The sequence below is a fragment of the Coffea arabica genome, chromosome 11e (assembly GCF_036785885.1).
Source record: "Coffea arabica cultivar ET-39 chromosome 11e, Coffea Arabica ET-39 HiFi, whole genome shotgun sequence".
NCBI classification, from domain to species: Eukaryota; Viridiplantae; Streptophyta; class Magnoliopsida; order Gentianales; family Rubiaceae; genus Coffea; species Coffea arabica.
Genome location: NC_092331.1, coordinates 32574704 through 32592096, shown reverse-complemented (window position 1 = coordinate 32592096; position 17393 = coordinate 32574704). Strand labels below are relative to the sequence as shown.

Below are 17393 nucleotides of genomic sequence, written 5' to 3'. Positions count from 1 at the left end.
TTGACCCGAACCCCGACCCGCCAACCCGTGACGGGTCAGGTATGCTGACCCGAACCCGAAAATTTCAGGTTTACGGGGCGGCGGGTCGACCCGAAATGACCCGAAACTTAATTTTAATTTATTAATTTATCACTGTAATTTCTAATAAAATCAATTTCTCACAAAACTAATTACATAATCAAGTAATAAAAATTTAAATAAATGATTCCAAATCAAATCTAAAATAAATTAAACACCGTAAAAGTGTTTTATCCCAACCAAAATATAAAATAAATTAAAACAATACAAAAGTGAAAAATAATATAATATATTATTTGTCCAAGTATAATAATTTCAACTTCACACAAATTAAATAAATTCGTTTAGGATTAAGTAATTAATGCCTTTGAAAAAAAGAATAACTTAGTTTAGTTAGATAAAATTATTTTTATGTTTATTAAATTATTTTTAATTCGTAAACGGGTCATATCGGGTCATATCAGGTCACCACGGGTTGACCCGAAATCGACCGGTTTTCTTTTCGGGTTCATCGGGTCCAACCCGATTCTGACCCGAATTCCCGAAACCTCAATCCAAACCCATTAATTTCGTGTTAGGTTCGTGTCGTGTCGAAAATTGCCACCCCTAGTTGCGGTGATACATTTGCGCCGACAAATTTGAGCGACGATCCGGGCTTTGATCGAGCCGTACCGTTCCTGATTTGTCTCGCGCCTTCAGATCCTCCTTCACGCTTCGACAAGAAGCAAAATATTAAGCAATCGTTCCGACGGAGCTAAATTACTACAGGATAAAGAACGAATAGGAAATTTGGATTTCGAAACAAAAAAGAGAGGGGTGCAACACGAGGACTTCCCAGGGGGTCACCCATCCTAGTACTACTCTCGCCCAAGCACGCTTAACTTCGGAGTTCTGATGGGATCCGGTGCATTAGTGCTGGTATGATCGCACCCGCCATGTTCCTTTCGCGTTATTCTTTTAAACTACCCCGTCCTGCGAAGCAGTGTGGCTTTTCTAGACCGAAATTCATTTTAAGCGTCAATTCAAGCATTTTCCTCTTATCCTTTTATTTATTTACTTTATATATTTTTTTGTTATTGATTTGCACCCTGTTTTTTTCCCTCATCCCGCAACTCTAAATTATCATGAAATCAATCCTTCACGCTTGCAGTCAGGGGTGGCAATTCGGGTCCAAATCAGGTTGGCGGGTCGGGTTCGGGTCAACAGACCCGCCAGAAAATCTGTTGACCCGAACCCCGACCCGCCAACCCGTGACGGGTCAGGTATGCTGACCCGAACCCGAAGATTTCAGGTTTACGGGGCGGCGGGTCGACCCGAAATGACCCGAAACTTAATTTTAATTTATTAATTTATCACTGTAATTTCTAATAAAATCAATTTCTCACAAAACTAATTACATAATCAAGTAATAAAAATTTAAATAAATGATTCCAAATCAAATCTAAAATAAATTAAACACCGTAAAAGTGTTTTATCCCAAGCAAAATATAAAATAAATTAAAACAATACAAAAGTGAAAAATAATATAATATATTATTTGTCCAAGTATAATAATTTCAACTTCACACAAATTAAATAAATTCGTTTAGGATTAAGTAATTAATGCCTTTGAAAAAAAGAATAACTTAGTTTAGTTAGATAAAATTATTTTTATGTTTATTAAATTATTTTTAATTCGTAAACGGGTCATATCGGGTCATATCAGGTCACCACGGGTTGACCCGAAATCGACCGGTTTTCTTTTCGGGTTCATCGGGTCCAACCCGATTCTGACCCGAATTCCCGAAACCTCAACCCAAACCCATTAATTTCGTGTTAGGTTCGTGTCGTGTCGAAAATTGCCACCCCTAGTTGCGGTGATACATTTGCGCCGACAAATTTGAGCGACGATCCGGGCTTTGATCGAGCCGTACCGTTCCTGATTTGTCTCGCGCCTTCAGATCCTCCTTCACGCTTCGACAAGAAGCAAAATATTAAGCAATCGTTCCGACGGAGCTAAATTACTACAGGATAAAGAACGAATAGGAAATTTGGATTTCGAAACAAAAAAGAGAGGGGTGCAACACGAGGACTTCCCAGGGGGTCACCCATCCTAGTACTACTCTCGCCCAAGCACGCTTAACTTCGGAGTTCTGATGGGATCCGGTGCATTAGTGCTGGTATGATCGCACCCGCCATGTTCCTTTCGCGTTATTCTTTTAAACTACCCCGTCCTGCGAAGCAGTGTGGCTTTTCTAGACCGAAATTCATTTTAAGCGTCAATTCAAGCATTTTCCTCTTATCCTTTTATTTATTTACTTTATATATTTTTTTGTTATTGATTTGCACCCTGTTTTTTTCCCTCATCCCGCAACTCTAAATTATCATGAAATCAATCCTTCACGCTTGCAGTTAGGGGTGGCAATTCGGGTCCAAATCAGGTTGGCGGGTCGGGTTCGGGTCAACAGACCCGCCAGAAAATCTGTTGACCCGAACCCCGACCCGCCAACCCGTGACGGGTCAGGTATGCTGACCCGAACCCGAAAATTTCAGGTTTACGGGGCGGCGGGTCGACCCGAAATGACCCGAAACTTAATTTTAATTTATTAATTTATCACTGTAATTTCTAATAAAATCAATTTCTCACAAAACTAATTACATAATCAAGTAATAAAAATTTAAATAAATGATTCCAAATCAAATCTAAAATAAATTAAACACCGTAAAAGTGTTTTATCCCAAGCAAAATATAAAATAAATTAAAACAATACAAAAGTGAAAAATAATATAATATATTATTTGTCCAAGTATAATAATTTCAACTTCACACAAATTAAATAAATTCGTTTAGGATTAAGTAATTAATGCCTTTGAAAAAAAGAATAACTTAGTTTAGTTAGATAAAATTATTTTTATGTTTATTAAATTATTTTTAATTCGTAAACGGGTCATATCGGGTCATATCAGGTCACCACGGGTTGACCCGAAATCGACCGGTTTTCTTTTCGGGTTCATCGGGTCCAACCCGATTCTGACCCGAATTCCCGAAACCTCAACCCAAACCCATTAATTTCGTGTTAGGTTCGTGTCGTGTCGAAAATTGCCACCCCTAGTTGCGGTGATACATTTGCGCCGACAAATTTGAGCGACGATCCGGGCTTTGATCGAGCCGTACCGTTCCTGATTTGTCTCGCGCCTTCAGATCCTCCTTCACGCTTCGACAAGAAGCAAAATATTAAGCAATCGTTCCGACGGAGCTAAATTACTACAGGATAAAGAACGAATAGGAAATTTGGATTTCGAAACAAAAAAGAGAGGGGTGCAACACGAGGACTTCCCAGGGGGTCACCCATCCTAGTACTACTCTCGCCCAAGCACGCTTAACTTCGGAGTTCTGATGGGATCCGGTGCATTAGTGCTGGTATGATCGCACCCGCCATGTTCCTTTCGCGTTATTCTTTTAAACTACCCCGTCCTGCGAAGCAGTGTGGCTTTTCTAGACCGAAATTCATTTTAAGCGTCAATTCAAGCATTTTCCTCTTATCCTTTTATTTATTTACTTTATATATTTTTTTGTTATTGATTTGCACCCTGTTTTTTTCCCTCATCCCGCAACTCTAAATTATCATGAAATCAATCCTTCACGCTTGCAGTTAGGGGTGGCAATTCGGGTCCAAATCAGGTTGGCGGGTCGGGTTCGGGTCAACAGACCCGCCAGAAAATCTGTTGACCCGAACCCCGACCCGCCAACCCGTGACGGGTCAGGTATGCTGACCCGAACCCGAAAATTTCAGGTTTACGGGGCGGCGGGTCGACCCGAAATGACCCGAAACTTAATTTTAATTTATTAATTTATCACTGTAATTTCTAATAAAATCAATTTCTCACAAAACTAATTACATAATCAAGTAATAAAAATTTAAATAAATGATTCCAAATCAAATCTAAAATAAATTAAACACCGTAAAAGTGTTTTATCCCAAGCAAAATATAAAATAAATTAAAACAATACAAAAGTGAAAAATAATATAATATATTATTTGTCCAAGTATAATAATTTCAACTTCACACAAATTAAATAAATTCGTTTAGGATTAAGTAATTAATGCCTTTGAAAAAAAGAATAACTTAGTTTAGTTAGATAAAATTATTTTTATGTTTATTAAATTATTTTTAATTCGTAAACGGGTCATATCGGGTCATATCAGGTCACCACGGGTTGACCCGAAATCGACCGGTTTTCTTTTCGGGTTCATCGGGTCCAACCCGATTCTGACCCGAATTCCCGAAACCTCAACCCAAACCCATTAATTTCGTGTTAGGTTCGTGTCGTGTCGAAAATTGCCACCCCTAGTTGCGGTGATACATTTGCGCCGACAAATTTGAGCGACGATCCGGGCTTTGATCGAGCCGTACCGTTCCTGATTTGTCTCGCGCCTTCAGATCCTCCTTCACGCTTCGACAAGAAGCAAAATATTAAGCAATCGTTCCGACGGAGCTAAATTACTACAGGATAAAGAACGAATAGGAAATTTGGATTTCGAAACAAAAAAGAGAGGGGTGCAACACGAGGACTTCCCAGGGGGTCACCCATCCTAGTACTACTCTCGCCCAAGCACGCTTAACTTCGGAGTTCTGATGGGATCCGGTGCATTAGTGCTGGTATGATCGCACCCGCCATGTTCCTTTCGCGTTATTCTTTTAAACTACCCCGTCCTGCGAAGCAGTGTGGCTTTTCTAGACCGAAATTCATTTTAAGCGTCAATTCAAGCATTTTCCTCTTATCCTTTTATTTATTTACTTTATATATTTTTTTGTTATTGATTTGCACCCTGTTTTTTTCCCTCATCCCGCAACTCTAAATTATCATGAAATCAATCCTTCACGCTTGCAGTTAGGGGTGGCAATTCGGGTCCAAATCAGGTTGGCGGGTCGGGTTCGGGTCAACAGACCCGCCAGAAAATCTGTTGACCCGAACCCCGACCCGCCAACCCGTGACGGGTCAGGTATGCTGACCCGAACCCGAAAATTTCAGGTTTACGGGGCGGCGGGTCGACCCGAAATGACCCGAAACTTAATTTTAATTTATTAATTTATCACTGTAATTTCTAATAAAATCAATTTCTCACAAAACTAATTACATAATCAAGTAATAAAAATTTAAATAAATGATTCCAAATCAAATCTAAAATAAATTAAACACCGTAAAAGTGTTTTATCCCAAGCAAAATATAAAATAAATTAAAACAATACAAAAGTGAAAAATAATATAATATATTATTTGTCCAAGTATAATAATTTCAACTTCACACAAATTAAATAAATTCGTTTAGGATTAAGTAATTAATGCCTTTGAAAAAAAGAATAACTTAGTTTAGTTAGATAAAATTATTTTTATGTTTATTAAATTATTTTTAATTCGTAAACGGGTCATATCGGGTCATATCAGGTCACCACGGGTTGACCCGAAATCGACCGGTTTTCTTTTCGGGTTCATCGGGTCCAACCCGATTCTGACCCGAATTCCCGAAACCTCAACCCAAACCCATTAATTTCGTGTTAGGTTCGTGTCGTGTCGAAAATTGCCACCCCTAGTTGCGGTGATACATTTGCGCCGACAAATTTGAGCGACGATCCGGGCTTTGATCGAGCCGTACCGTTCCTGATTTGTCTCGCGCCTTCAGATCCTCCTTCACGCTTCGACAAGAAGCAAAATATTAAGCAATCGTTCCGACGGAGCTAAATTACTACAGGATAAAGAACGAATAGGAAATTTGGATTTCGAAACAAAAAAGAGAGGGGTGCAACACGAGGACTTCCCAGGGGGTCACCCATCCTAGTACTACTCTCGCCCAAGCACGCTTAACTTCGGAGTTCTGATGGGATCCGGTGCATTAGCGCTGGTATGATCGCACCCGCCATGTTCCTTTCGCGTTATTCTTTTAAACTACCCCGTCCTGCGAAGCAGTGTGGCTTTTCTAGACCGAAATTCATTTTAAGCGTCAATTCAAGCATTTTCCTCTTATCCTTTTATTTATTTACTTTATATATTTTTTTGTTATTGATTTGCACCCTGTTTTTTTCCCTCATCCCGCAACTCTAAATTATCATGAAATCAATCCTTCACGCTTGCAGTTAGGGGTGGCAATTCGGGTCCAAATCAGGTTGGCGGGTCGGGTTCGGGTCAACAGACCCGCCAGAAAATCTGTTGACCCGAACCCCGACCCGCCAACCCGTGACGGGTCAGGTATGCTGACCCGAACCCGAAGATTTCAGGTTTACGGGGCGGCGGGTCGACCCGAAATGACCCGAAACTTAATTTTAATTTATTAATTTATCACTGTAATTTCTAATAAAATCAATTTCTCACAAAACTAATTACATAATCAAGTAATAAAAATTTAAATAAATGATTCCAAATCAAATCTAAAATAAATTAAACACCGTAAAAGTGTTTTATCCCAAGCAAAATATAAAATAAATTAAAACAATACAAAAGTGAAAAATAATATAATATATTATTTGTCCAAGTATAATAATTTCAACTTCACACAAATTAAATAAATTCGTTTAGGATTAAGTAATTAATGCCTTTGAAAAAAAGAATAACTTAGTTTAGTTAGATAAAATTATTTTTATGTTTATTAAATTATTTTTAATTCGTAAACGGGTCATATCGGGTCATATCAGGTCACCACGGGTTGACCCGAAATCGACCGGTTTTCTTTTCGGGTTCATCGGGTCCAACCCGATTCTGACCCGAATTCCCGAAACCTCAACCCAAACCCATTAATTTCGTGTTAGGTTCGTGTCGTGTCGAAAATTGCCACCCCTAGTTGCGGTGATACATTTGCGCCGACAAATTTGAGCGACGATCCGGGCTTTGATCGAGCCGTACCGTTCCTGATTTGTCTCGCGCCTTCAGATCCTCCTTCACGCTTCGACAAGAAGCAAAATATTAAGCAATCGTTCCGACGGAGCTAAATTACTACAGGATAAAGAACGAATAGGAAATTTGGATTTCGAAACAAAAAAGAGAGGGGTGCAACACGAGGACTTCCCAGGGGGTCACCCATCCTAGTACTACTCTCGCCCAAGCACGCTTAACTTCGGAGTTCTGATGGGATCCGGTGCATTAGTGCTGGTATGATCGCACCCGCCATGTTCCTTTCGCGTTATTCTTTTAAACTACCCCGTCCTGCGAAGCAGTGTGGCTTTTCTAGACCGAAATTCATTTTAAGCGTCAATTCAAGCATTTTCCTCTTATCCTTTTATTTATTTACTTTATATATTTTTTTGTTATTGATTTGCACCCTGTTTTTTTCCCTCATCCCGCAACTCTAAATTATCATGAAATCAATCCTTCACGCTTGCAGTTAGGGGTGGCAATTCGGGTCCAAATCAGGTTGGCGGGTCGGGTTCGGGTCAACAGACCCGCCAGAAAATCTGTTGACCCGAACCCCGACCCGCCAACCCGTGACGGGTCAGGTATGCTGACCCGAACCCGAAAATTTCAGGTTTACGGGGCGGCGGGTCGACCCGAAATGACCCGAAACTTAATTTTAATTTATTAATTTATCACTGTAATTTCTAATAAAATCAATTTCTCACAAAACTAATTACATAATCAAGTAATAAAAATTTAAATAAATGATTCCAAATCAAATCTAAAATAAATTAAACACCGTAAAAGTGTTTTATCCCAACCAAAATATAAAATAAATTAAAACAATACAAAAGTGAAAAATAATATAATATATTATTTGTCCAAGTATAATAATTTCAACTTCACACAAATTAAATAAATTCGTTTAGGATTAAGTAATTAATGCCTTTGAAAAAAAGAATAACTTAGTTTAGTTAGATAAAATTATTTTTATGTTTATTAAATTATTTTTAATTCGTAAACGGGTCATATCGGGTCATATCAGGTCACCACGGGTTGACCCGAAATCGACCGGTTTTCTTTTCGGGTTCATCGGGTCCAACCCGATTCTGACCCGAATTCCCGAAACCTCAATCCAAACCCATTAATTTCGTGTTAGGTTCGTGTCGTGTCGAAAATTGCCACCCCTAGTTGCGGTGATACATTTGCGCCGACAAATTTGAGCGACGATCCGGGCTTTGATCGAGCCGTACCGTTCCTGATTTGTCTCGCGCCTTCAGATCCTCCTTCACGCTTCGACAAGAAGCAAAATATTAAGCAATCGTTCCGACGGAGCTAAATTACTACAGGATAAAGAACGAATAGGAAATTTGGATTTCGAAACAAAAAAGAGAGGGGTGCAACACGAGGACTTCCCAGGGGGTCACCCATCCTAGTACTACTCTCGCCCAAGCACGCTTAACTTCGGAGTTCTGATGGGATCCGGTGCATTAGTGCTGGTATGATCGCACCCGCCATGTTCCTTTCGCGTTATTCTTTTAAACTACCCCGTCCTGCGAAGCAGTGTGGCTTTTCTAGACCGAAATTCATTTTAAGCGTCAATTCAAGCATTTTCCTCTTATCCTTTTATTTATTTACTTTATATATTTTTTTGTTATTGATTTGCACCCTGTTTTTTTCCCTCATCCCGCAACTCTAAATTATCATGAAATCAATCCTTCACGCTTGCAGTCAGGGGTGGCAATTCGGGTCCAAATCAGGTTGGCGGGTCGGGTTCGGGTCAACAGACCCGCCAGAAAATCTGTTGACCCGAACCCCGACCCGCCAACCCGTGACGGGTCAGGTATGCTGACCCGAACCCGAAGATTTCAGGTTTACGGGGCGGCGGGTCGACCCGAAATGACCCGAAACTTAATTTTAATTTATTAATTTATCACTGTAATTTCTAATAAAATCAATTTCTCACAAAACTAATTACATAATCAAGTAATAAAAATTTAAATAAATGATTCCAAATCAAATCTAAAATAAATTAAACACCGTAAAAGTGTTTTATCCCAAGCAAAATATAAAATAAATTAAAACAATACAAAAGTGAAAAATAATATAATATATTATTTGTCCAAGTATAATAATTTCAACTTCACACAAATTAAATAAATTCGTTTAGGATTAAGTAATTAATGCCTTTGAAAAAAAGAATAACTTAGTTTAGTTAGATAAAATTATTTTTATGTTTATTAAATTATTTTTAATTCGTAAACGGGTCATATCGGGTCATATCAGGTCACCACGGGTTGACCCGAAATCGACCGGTTTTCTTTTCGGGTTCATCGGGTCCAACCCGATTCTGACCCGAATTCCCGAAACCTCAACCCAAACCCATTAATTTCGTGTTAGGTTCGTGTCGTGTCGAAAATTGCCACCCCTAGTTGCGGTGATACATTTGCGCCGACAAATTTGAGCGACGATCCGGGCTTTGATCGAGCCGTACCGTTCCTGATTTGTCTCGCGCCTTCAGATCCTCCTTCACGCTTCGACAAGAAGCAAAATATTAAGCAATCGTTCCGACGGAGCTAAATTACTACAGGATAAAGAACGAATAGGAAATTTGGATTTCGAAACAAAAAAGAGAGGGGTGCAACACGAGGACTTCCCAGGGGGTCACCCATCCTAGTACTACTCTCGCCCAAGCACGCTTAACTTCGGAGTTCTGATGGGATCCGGTGCATTAGTGCTGGTATGATCGCACCCGCCATGTTCCTTTCGCGTTATTCTTTTAAACTACCCCGTCCTGCGAAGCAGTGTGGCTTTTCTAGACCGAAATTCATTTTAAGCGTCAATTCAAGCATTTTCCTCTTATCCTTTTATTTATTTACTTTATATATTTTTTTGTTATTGATTTGCACCCTGTTTTTTTCCCTCATCCCGCAACTCTAAATTATCATGAAATCAATCCTTCACGCTTGCAGTTAGGGGTGGCAATTCGGGTCCAAATCAGGTTGGCGGGTCGGGTTCGGGTCAACAGACCCGCCAGAAAATCTGTTGACCCGAACCCCGACCCGCCAACCCGTGACGGGTCAGGTATGCTGACCCGAACCCGAAAATTTCAGGTTTACGGGGCGGCGGGTCGACCCGAAATGACCCGAAACTTAATTTTAATTTATTAATTTATCACTGTAATTTCTAATAAAATCAATTTCTCACAAAACTAATTACATAATCAAGTAATAAAAATTTAAATAAATGATTCCAAATCAAATCTAAAATAAATTAAACACCGTAAAAGTGTTTTATCCCAACCAAAATATAAAATAAATTAAAACAATACAAAAGTGAAAAATAATATAATATATTATTTGTCCAAGTATAATAATTTCAACTTCACACAAATTAAATAAATTCGTTTAGGATTAAGTAATTAATGCCTTTGAAAAAAAGAATAACTTAGTTTAGTTAGATAAAATTATTTTTATGTTTATTAAATTATTTTTAATTCGTAAACGGGTCATATCGGGTCATATCAGGTCACCACGGGTTGACCCGAAATCGACCGGTTTTCTTTTCGGGTTCATCGGGTCCAACCCGATTCTGACCCGAATTCCCGAAACCTCAATCCAAACCCATTAATTTCGTGTTAGGTTCGTGTCGTGTCGAAAATTGCCACCCCTAGTTGCGGTGATACATTTGCGCCGACAAATTTGAGCGACGATCCGGGCTTTGATCGAGCCGTACCGTTCCTGATTTGTCTCGCGCCTTCAGATCCTCCTTCACGCTTCGACAAGAAGCAAAATATTAAGCAATCGTTCCGACGGAGCTAAATTACTACAGGATAAAGAACGAATAGGAAATTTGGATTTCGAAACAAAAAAGAGAGGGGTGCAACACGAGGACTTCCCAGGGGGTCACCCATCCTAGTACTACTCTCGCCCAAGCACGCTTAACTTCGGAGTTCTGATGGGATCCGGTGCATTAGTGCTGGTATGATCGCACCCGCCATGTTCCTTTCGCGTTATTCTTTTAAACTACCCCGTCCTGCGAAGCAGTGTGGCTTTTCTAGACCGAAATTCATTTTAAGCGTCAATTCAAGCATTTTCCTCTTATCCTTTTATTTATTTACTTTATATATTTTTTTGTTATTGATTTGCACCCTGTTTTTTTCCCTCATCCCGCAACTCTAAATTATCATGAAATCAATCCTTCACGCTTGCAGTCAGGGGTGGCAATTCGGGTCCAAATCAGGTTGGCGGGTCGGGTTCGGGTCAACAGACCCGCCAGAAAATCTGTTGACCCGAACCCCGACCCGCCAACCCGTGACGGGTCAGGTATGCTGACCCGAACCCGAAGATTTCAGGTTTACGGGGCGGCGGGTCGACCCGAAATGACCCGAAACTTAATTTTAATTTATTAATTTATCACTGTAATTTCTAATAAAATCAATTTCTCACAAAACTAATTACATAATCAAGTAATAAAAATTTAAATAAATGATTCCAAATCAAATCTAAAATAAATTAAACACCGTAAAAGTGTTTTATCCCAAGCAAAATATAAAATAAATTAAAACAATACAAAAGTGAAAAATAATATAATATATTATTTGTCCAAGTATAATAATTTCAACTTCACACAAATTAAATAAATTCGTTTAGGATTAAGTAATTAATGCCTTTGAAAAAAAGAATAACTTAGTTTAGTTAGATAAAATTATTTTTATGTTTATTAAATTATTTTTAATTCGTAAACGGGTCATATCGGGTCATATCAGGTCACCACGGGTTGACCCGAAATCGACCGGTTTTCTTTTCGGGTTCATCGGGTCCAACCCGATTCTGACCCGAATTCCCGAAACCTCAACCCAAACCCATTAATTTCGTGTTAGGTTCGTGTCGTGTCGAAAATTGCCACCCCTAGTTGCGGTGATACATTTGCGCCGACAAATTTGAGCGACGATCCGGGCTTTGATCGAGCCGTACCGTTCCTGATTTGTCTCGCGCATTCAGATCCTCCTTCACGCTTCGACAAGAAGCAAAATATTAAGCAATCGTTCCGACGGAGCTAAATTACTACAGGATAAAGAACGAATAGGAAATTTGGATTTCGAAACAAAAAAGAGAGGGGTGCAACACGAGGACTTCCCAGGGGGTCACCCATCCTAGTACTACTCTCGCCCAAGCACGCTTAACTTCGGAGTTCTGATGGGATCCGGTGCATTAGTGCTGGTATGATCGCACCCGCCATGTTCCTTTCGCGTTATTCTTTTAAACTACCCCGTCCTGCGAAGCAGTGTGGCTTTTCTAGACCGAAATTCATTTTAAGCGTCAATTCAAGCATTTTCCTCTTATCCTTTTATTTATTTACTTTATATATTTTTTTGTTATTGATTTGCACCCTGTTTTTTTCCCTCATCCCGCAACTCTAAATTATCATGAAATCAATCCTTCACGCTTGCAGTCAGGGGTGGCAATTCGGGTCCAAATCAGGTTGGCGGGTCGGGTTCGGGTCAACAGACCCGCCAGAAAATCTGTTAACCCGAACCCCGACCCGCCAACCCGTGACGGGTCAGGTATGCTGACCCGAACCCGAAAATTTCAGGTTTACGGGGCGGCGGGTCGACCCGAAATGACCCGAAACTTAATTTTAATTTATTAATTTATCACTGTAATTTCTAATAAAATCAATTTCTCACAAAACTAATTACATAATCAAGTAATAAAAATTTAAATAAATGATTCCAAATCAAATCTAAAATAAATTAAACACCGTAAAAGTGTTTTATCCCAAGCAAAATATAAAATAAATTAAAACAATACAAAAGTGAAAAATAATATAATATATTATTTGTCCAAGTATAATAATTTCAACTTCACACAAATTAAATAAATTCGTTTAGGATTAAGTAATTAATGCCTTTGAAAAAAAGAATAACTTAGTTTAGTTAGATAAAATTATTTTTATGTTTATTAAATTATTTTTAATTCGTAAACGGGTCATATCGGGTCATATCAGGTCACCACGGGTTGACCCGAAATCGACCGGTTTTCTTTTCGGGTTCATCGGGTCCAACCCGATTCTGAACCGAATTCCCGAAACCTCAACCCAAACCCATTAATTTCGTGTTAGGTTCGTGTCGTGTCGAAAATTGCCACCCCTAGTTGCGGTGATACATTTGCGCCGACAAATTTGAGCGACGATCCGGGCTTTGATCGAGCCGTACCGTTCCTGATTTGTCTCGCGCCTTCAGATCCTCCTTCACGCTTCGACAAGAAGCAAAATATTAAGCAATCGTTCCGACGGAGCTAAATTACTACAGGATAAAGAACGAATAGGAAATTTGGATTTCGAAACAAAAAAGAGAGGGGTGCAACACGAGGACTTCCCAGGGGGTCACCCATCCTAGTACTACTCTCGCCCAAGCACGCTTAACTTCGGAGTTCTGATGGGATCCGGTGCATTAGTGCTGGTATGATCGCACCCGCCATGTTCCTTTCGCGTTATTCTTTTAAACTACCCCGTCCTGCGAAGCAGTGTGGCTTTTCTAGACCGAAATTCATTTTAAGCGTCAATTCAAGCATTTTCCTCTTATCCTTTTATTTATTTACTTTATATTTTTTTTTGTTATTGATTTGCACCCTGTTTTTTTCCCTCATCCCGCAACTCTAAATTATCATGAAATCAATCCTTCACGCTTGCAGTCAGGGGTGGCAATTCGGGTCCAAATCAGGTTGGCGGGTCGGGTTCGGGTCAACAGACCCGCCAGAAAATCTGTTGACCCGAACCCCGACCCGCCAACCCGTGACGGGTCAGGTATGCTGACCCGAACCCGAAGATTTCAGGTTTACGGGGCGGCGGGTCGACCCGAAATGACCCGAAACTTAATTTTAATTTATTAATTTATCACTGTAATTTCTAATAAAATCAATTTCTCACAAAACTAATTACATAATCAAGTAATAAAAATTTAAATAAATGATTCCAAATCAAATCTAAAATAAATTAAACACCGTAAAAGTGTTTTATCCCAAGCAAAATATAAAATAAATTAAAACAATACAAAAGTGAAAAATAATATAATATATTATTTGTCCAAGTATAATAATTTCAACTTCACACAAATTAAATAAATTCGTTTAGGATTAAGTAATTAATGCCTTTGAAAAAAAGAATAACTTAGTTTAGTTAGATAAAATTATTTTTATGTTTATTAAATTATTTTTAATTCGTAAACGGGTCATATCGGGTCATATCAGGTCACCACGGGTTGACCCGAAATCGACCGGTTTTCTTTTCGGGTTCATCGGGTCCAACCCGATTCTGACCCGAATTCCCGAAACCTCAACCCAAACCCATTAATTTCGTGTTAGGTTCGTGTCGTGTCGAAAATTGCCACCCCTAGTTGCGGTGATACATTTGCGCCGACAAATTTGAGCGACGATCCGGGCTTTGATCGAGCCGTACCGTTCCTGATTTGTCTCGCGCCTTCAGATCCTCCTTCACGCTTCGACAAGAAGCAAAATATTAAGCAATCGTTCCGACGGAGCTAAATTACTACAGGATAAAGAACGAATAGGAAATTTGGATTTCGAAACAAAAAAGAGAGGGGTGCAACACGAGGACTTCCCAGGGGGTCACCCATCCTAGTACTACTCTCGCCCAAGCACGCTTAACTTCGGAGTTCTGATGGGATCCGGTGCATTAGCGCTGGTATGATCGCACCCGCCATGTTCCTTTCGCGTTATTCTTTTAAACTACCCCGTCCTGCGAAGCAGTGTGGCTTTTCTAGACCGAAATTCATTTTAAGCGTCAATTCAAGCATTTTCCTCTTATCCTTTTATTTATTTACTTTATATATTTTTTTGTTATTGATTTGCACCCTGTTTTTTTCCCTCATCCCGCAACTCTAAATTATCATGAAATCAATCCTTCACGCTTGCAGTCAGGGGTGGCAATTCGGGTCCAAATCAGGTTGGCGGGTCGGGTTCGGGTCAACAGACCCGCCAGAAAATCTGTTGACCCGAACCCCGACCCGCCAACCCGTGACGGGTCAGGTATGCTGACCCGAACCCGAAAATTTCAGGTTTACGGGGCGGCGGGTCGACCCGAAATGACCCGAAACTTAATTTTAATTTATTAATTTATCACTGTAATTTCTAATAAAATCAATTTCTCACAAAACTAATTACATAATCAAGTAATAAAAATTTAAATAAATGATTCCAAATCAAATCTAAAATAAATTAAACACCGTAAAAGTGTTTTATCCCAAGCAAAATATAAAATAAATTAAAACAATACAAAAGTGAAAAATAATATAATATATTATTTGTCCAAGTATAATAATTTCAACTTCACACAAATTAAATAAATTCGTTTAGGATTAAGTAATTAATGCCTTTGAAAAAAAGAATAACTTAGTTTAGTTAGATAAAATTATTTTTATGTTTATTAAATTATTTTTAATTCGTAAACGGGTCATATCGGGTCATATCAGGTCACCACGGGTTGACCCGAAATCGACCGGTTTTCTTTTCGGGTTCATCGGGTCCAACCCGATTCTGAACCGAATTCCCGAAACCTCAACCCAAACCCATTAATTTCGTGTTAGGTTCGTGTCGTGTCGAAAATTGCCACCCCTAGTTGCGGTGATACATTTGCGCCGACAAATTTGAGCGACGATCCGGGCTTTGATCGAGCCGTACCGTTCCTGATTTGTCTCGCGCCTTCAGATCCTCCTTCACGCTTCGACAAGAAGCAAAATATTAAGCAATCGTTCCGACGGAGCTAAATTACTACAGGATAAAGAACGAATAGGAAATTTGGATTTCGAAACAAAAAAGAGAGGGGTGCAACACGAGGACTTCCCAGGGGGTCACCCATCCTAGTACTACTCTCGCCCAAGCACGCTTAACTTCGGAGTTCTGATGGGATCCGGTGCATTAGTGCTGGTATGATCGCACCCGCCATGTTCCTTTCGCGTTATTCTTTTAAACTACCCCGTCCTGCGAAGCAGTGTGGCTTTTCTAGACCGAAATTCATTTTAAGCGTCAATTCAAGCATTTTCCTCTTATCCTTTTATTTATTTACTTTATATTTTTTTTTGTTAATGATTTGCACCCTGTTTTTTTCCCTCATCCCGCAACTCTAAATTATCATGAAATCAATCCTTCACGCTTGCAGTCAGGGGTGGCAATTCGGGTCCAAATCAGGTTGGCGGGTCGGGTTCGGGTCAACAGACCCGCCAGAAAATCTGTTGACCCGAACCCCGACCCGCCAACCCGTGACGGGTCAGGTATGCTGACCCGAACCCGAAAATTTCAGGTTTACGGGGCGGCGGGTCGACCCGAAATGACCCGAAACTTAATTTTAATTTATTAATTTATCACTGTAATTTCTAATAAAATCAATTTCTCACAAAACTAATTACATAATCAAGTAATAAAAATTTAAATAAATGATTCCAAATCAAATCTTAAATAAATTAAACACCGTAAAAGTGTTTTATCCCAAGCAAAATATAAAATAAATTAAAACAATACAAAAGTGAAAAATAATATAATATATTATTTGTCCAAGTATAATAATTTCAACTTCACACAAATTAAATAAATTCGTTTAGGATTAAGTAATTAATGCCTTTGAAAAAAAGAATAACTTAGTTTAGTTAGATAAAATTATTTTTATGTTTATTAAATTATTTTTAATTCGTAAACGGGTCATATCGGGTCATATCAGGTCACCACGGGTTGACCCGATATCGACCGGTTTTCTTTTCGGGTTCATCGGGTCCAACCCGATTCTGACCCGAATTCCCGAAACCTCAACCCAAACCCATTAATTTCGTGTTAGGTTCGTGTCGTGTCGAAAATTGCCACCCCTAGTTGCGGTGATACATTTGCGCCGACAAATTTGAGCGACGATCCGGGCTTTGATCGAGCCGTACCGTTCCTGATTTGTCTCGCGCCTTCAGATCCTCCTTCACGCTTCGACAAGAAGCAAAATATTAAGCAATCGTTCCGACGGAGCTAAATTACTACAGGATAAAGAACGAATAGGAAATTTGGATTTCGAAACAAAAAAGAGAGGGGTGCAACACGAGGACTTCCCAGGGGGTCACCCATCCTAGTACTACTCTCGCCCAAGCACGCTTAACTTCGGAGTTCTGATGGGATCCGGTGCATTAGTGCTGGTATGATCGCACCCGCCATGTTCCTTTCGCGTTATTCTTTTAAACTACCCCGTCCTGCGAAGCAGTGTGGCTTTTCTAGACCGAAATTCATTTTAAGCGTCAATTCAAGCATTTTCCTCTTATCCTTTTATTTATTTACTTTATATATTTTTTTGTTATTGATTTGCACCCTGTTTTTTTCCCTCATCCCGCAACTCTAAATTATCATGAAATCAATCCTTCACGCTTGCAGTTAGGGGTGGCAATTCGGGTCCAAATCAGGTTGGCGGGTCGGGTTCGGGTCAACAGACCCGCCAGAAAATCTGTTGACCCGAACCCCGACCC

General features: G+C 39.6%; 14 non-coding genes across 14 annotated transcripts; all 14 read right to left on the bottom strand.

Moving 5' to 3' along the window:
* Window positions 1-831: 831 nt before the first annotated feature.
* On the bottom strand, window positions 832-950 carry LOC140021872 (5S ribosomal RNA). The gene has a single exon (XR_011825854.1). It is a non-coding gene; the product is annotated as a 5S ribosomal RNA (ribosomal RNA).
* Window positions 951-2072: 1122 nt separating this feature from the next.
* On the bottom strand, window positions 2073-2191 carry LOC140021861 (5S ribosomal RNA). Its single transcript, XR_011825843.1, has one exon. It is a non-coding gene; the product is annotated as a 5S ribosomal RNA (ribosomal RNA).
* Window positions 2192-3313: 1122 nt separating this feature from the next.
* On the bottom strand, window positions 3314-3432 carry LOC140021849 (5S ribosomal RNA). The gene has a single exon (XR_011825831.1). It is a non-coding gene; the product is annotated as a 5S ribosomal RNA (ribosomal RNA).
* A 1122-nt stretch (window positions 3433-4554) lies between these two features.
* On the bottom strand, window positions 4555-4673 carry LOC140021838 (5S ribosomal RNA). The gene has a single exon (XR_011825820.1). It is a non-coding gene; the product is annotated as a 5S ribosomal RNA (ribosomal RNA).
* A 1122-nt stretch (window positions 4674-5795) lies between these two features.
* LOC140030145 (5S ribosomal RNA) lies at window positions 5796-5914 on the bottom strand. The gene has a single exon (XR_011834059.1). It is a non-coding gene; the product is annotated as a 5S ribosomal RNA (ribosomal RNA).
* Window positions 5915-7036: 1122 nt separating this feature from the next.
* Window positions 7037-7155, bottom strand: LOC140021827 (5S ribosomal RNA). The gene has a single exon (XR_011825809.1). It is a non-coding gene; the product is annotated as a 5S ribosomal RNA (ribosomal RNA).
* Window positions 7156-8277: 1122 nt separating this feature from the next.
* LOC140021816 (5S ribosomal RNA) lies at window positions 8278-8396 on the bottom strand. Its single transcript, XR_011825798.1, has one exon. It is a non-coding gene; the product is annotated as a 5S ribosomal RNA (ribosomal RNA).
* Window positions 8397-9518: 1122 nt separating this feature from the next.
* On the bottom strand, window positions 9519-9637 carry LOC140021805 (5S ribosomal RNA). Its single transcript, XR_011825787.1, has one exon. It is a non-coding gene; the product is annotated as a 5S ribosomal RNA (ribosomal RNA).
* Window positions 9638-10759: 1122 nt separating this feature from the next.
* On the bottom strand, window positions 10760-10878 carry LOC140032663 (5S ribosomal RNA). Its single transcript, XR_011836588.1, has one exon. It is a non-coding gene; the product is annotated as a 5S ribosomal RNA (ribosomal RNA).
* A 1122-nt stretch (window positions 10879-12000) lies between these two features.
* On the bottom strand, window positions 12001-12119 carry LOC140032652 (5S ribosomal RNA). Its single transcript, XR_011836577.1, has one exon. It is a non-coding gene; the product is annotated as a 5S ribosomal RNA (ribosomal RNA).
* A 1122-nt stretch (window positions 12120-13241) lies between these two features.
* Window positions 13242-13360, bottom strand: LOC140032641 (5S ribosomal RNA). Its single transcript, XR_011836566.1, has one exon. It is a non-coding gene; the product is annotated as a 5S ribosomal RNA (ribosomal RNA).
* Window positions 13361-14482: 1122 nt separating this feature from the next.
* On the bottom strand, window positions 14483-14601 carry LOC140030144 (5S ribosomal RNA). The gene has a single exon (XR_011834058.1). It is a non-coding gene; the product is annotated as a 5S ribosomal RNA (ribosomal RNA).
* A 1122-nt stretch (window positions 14602-15723) lies between these two features.
* LOC140032630 (5S ribosomal RNA) lies at window positions 15724-15842 on the bottom strand. The gene has a single exon (XR_011836555.1). It is a non-coding gene; the product is annotated as a 5S ribosomal RNA (ribosomal RNA).
* Window positions 15843-16964: 1122 nt separating this feature from the next.
* On the bottom strand, window positions 16965-17083 carry LOC140032619 (5S ribosomal RNA). Its single transcript, XR_011836544.1, has one exon. It is a non-coding gene; the product is annotated as a 5S ribosomal RNA (ribosomal RNA).
* Between the last annotated feature and the right edge of the window lie 310 nt (window positions 17084-17393).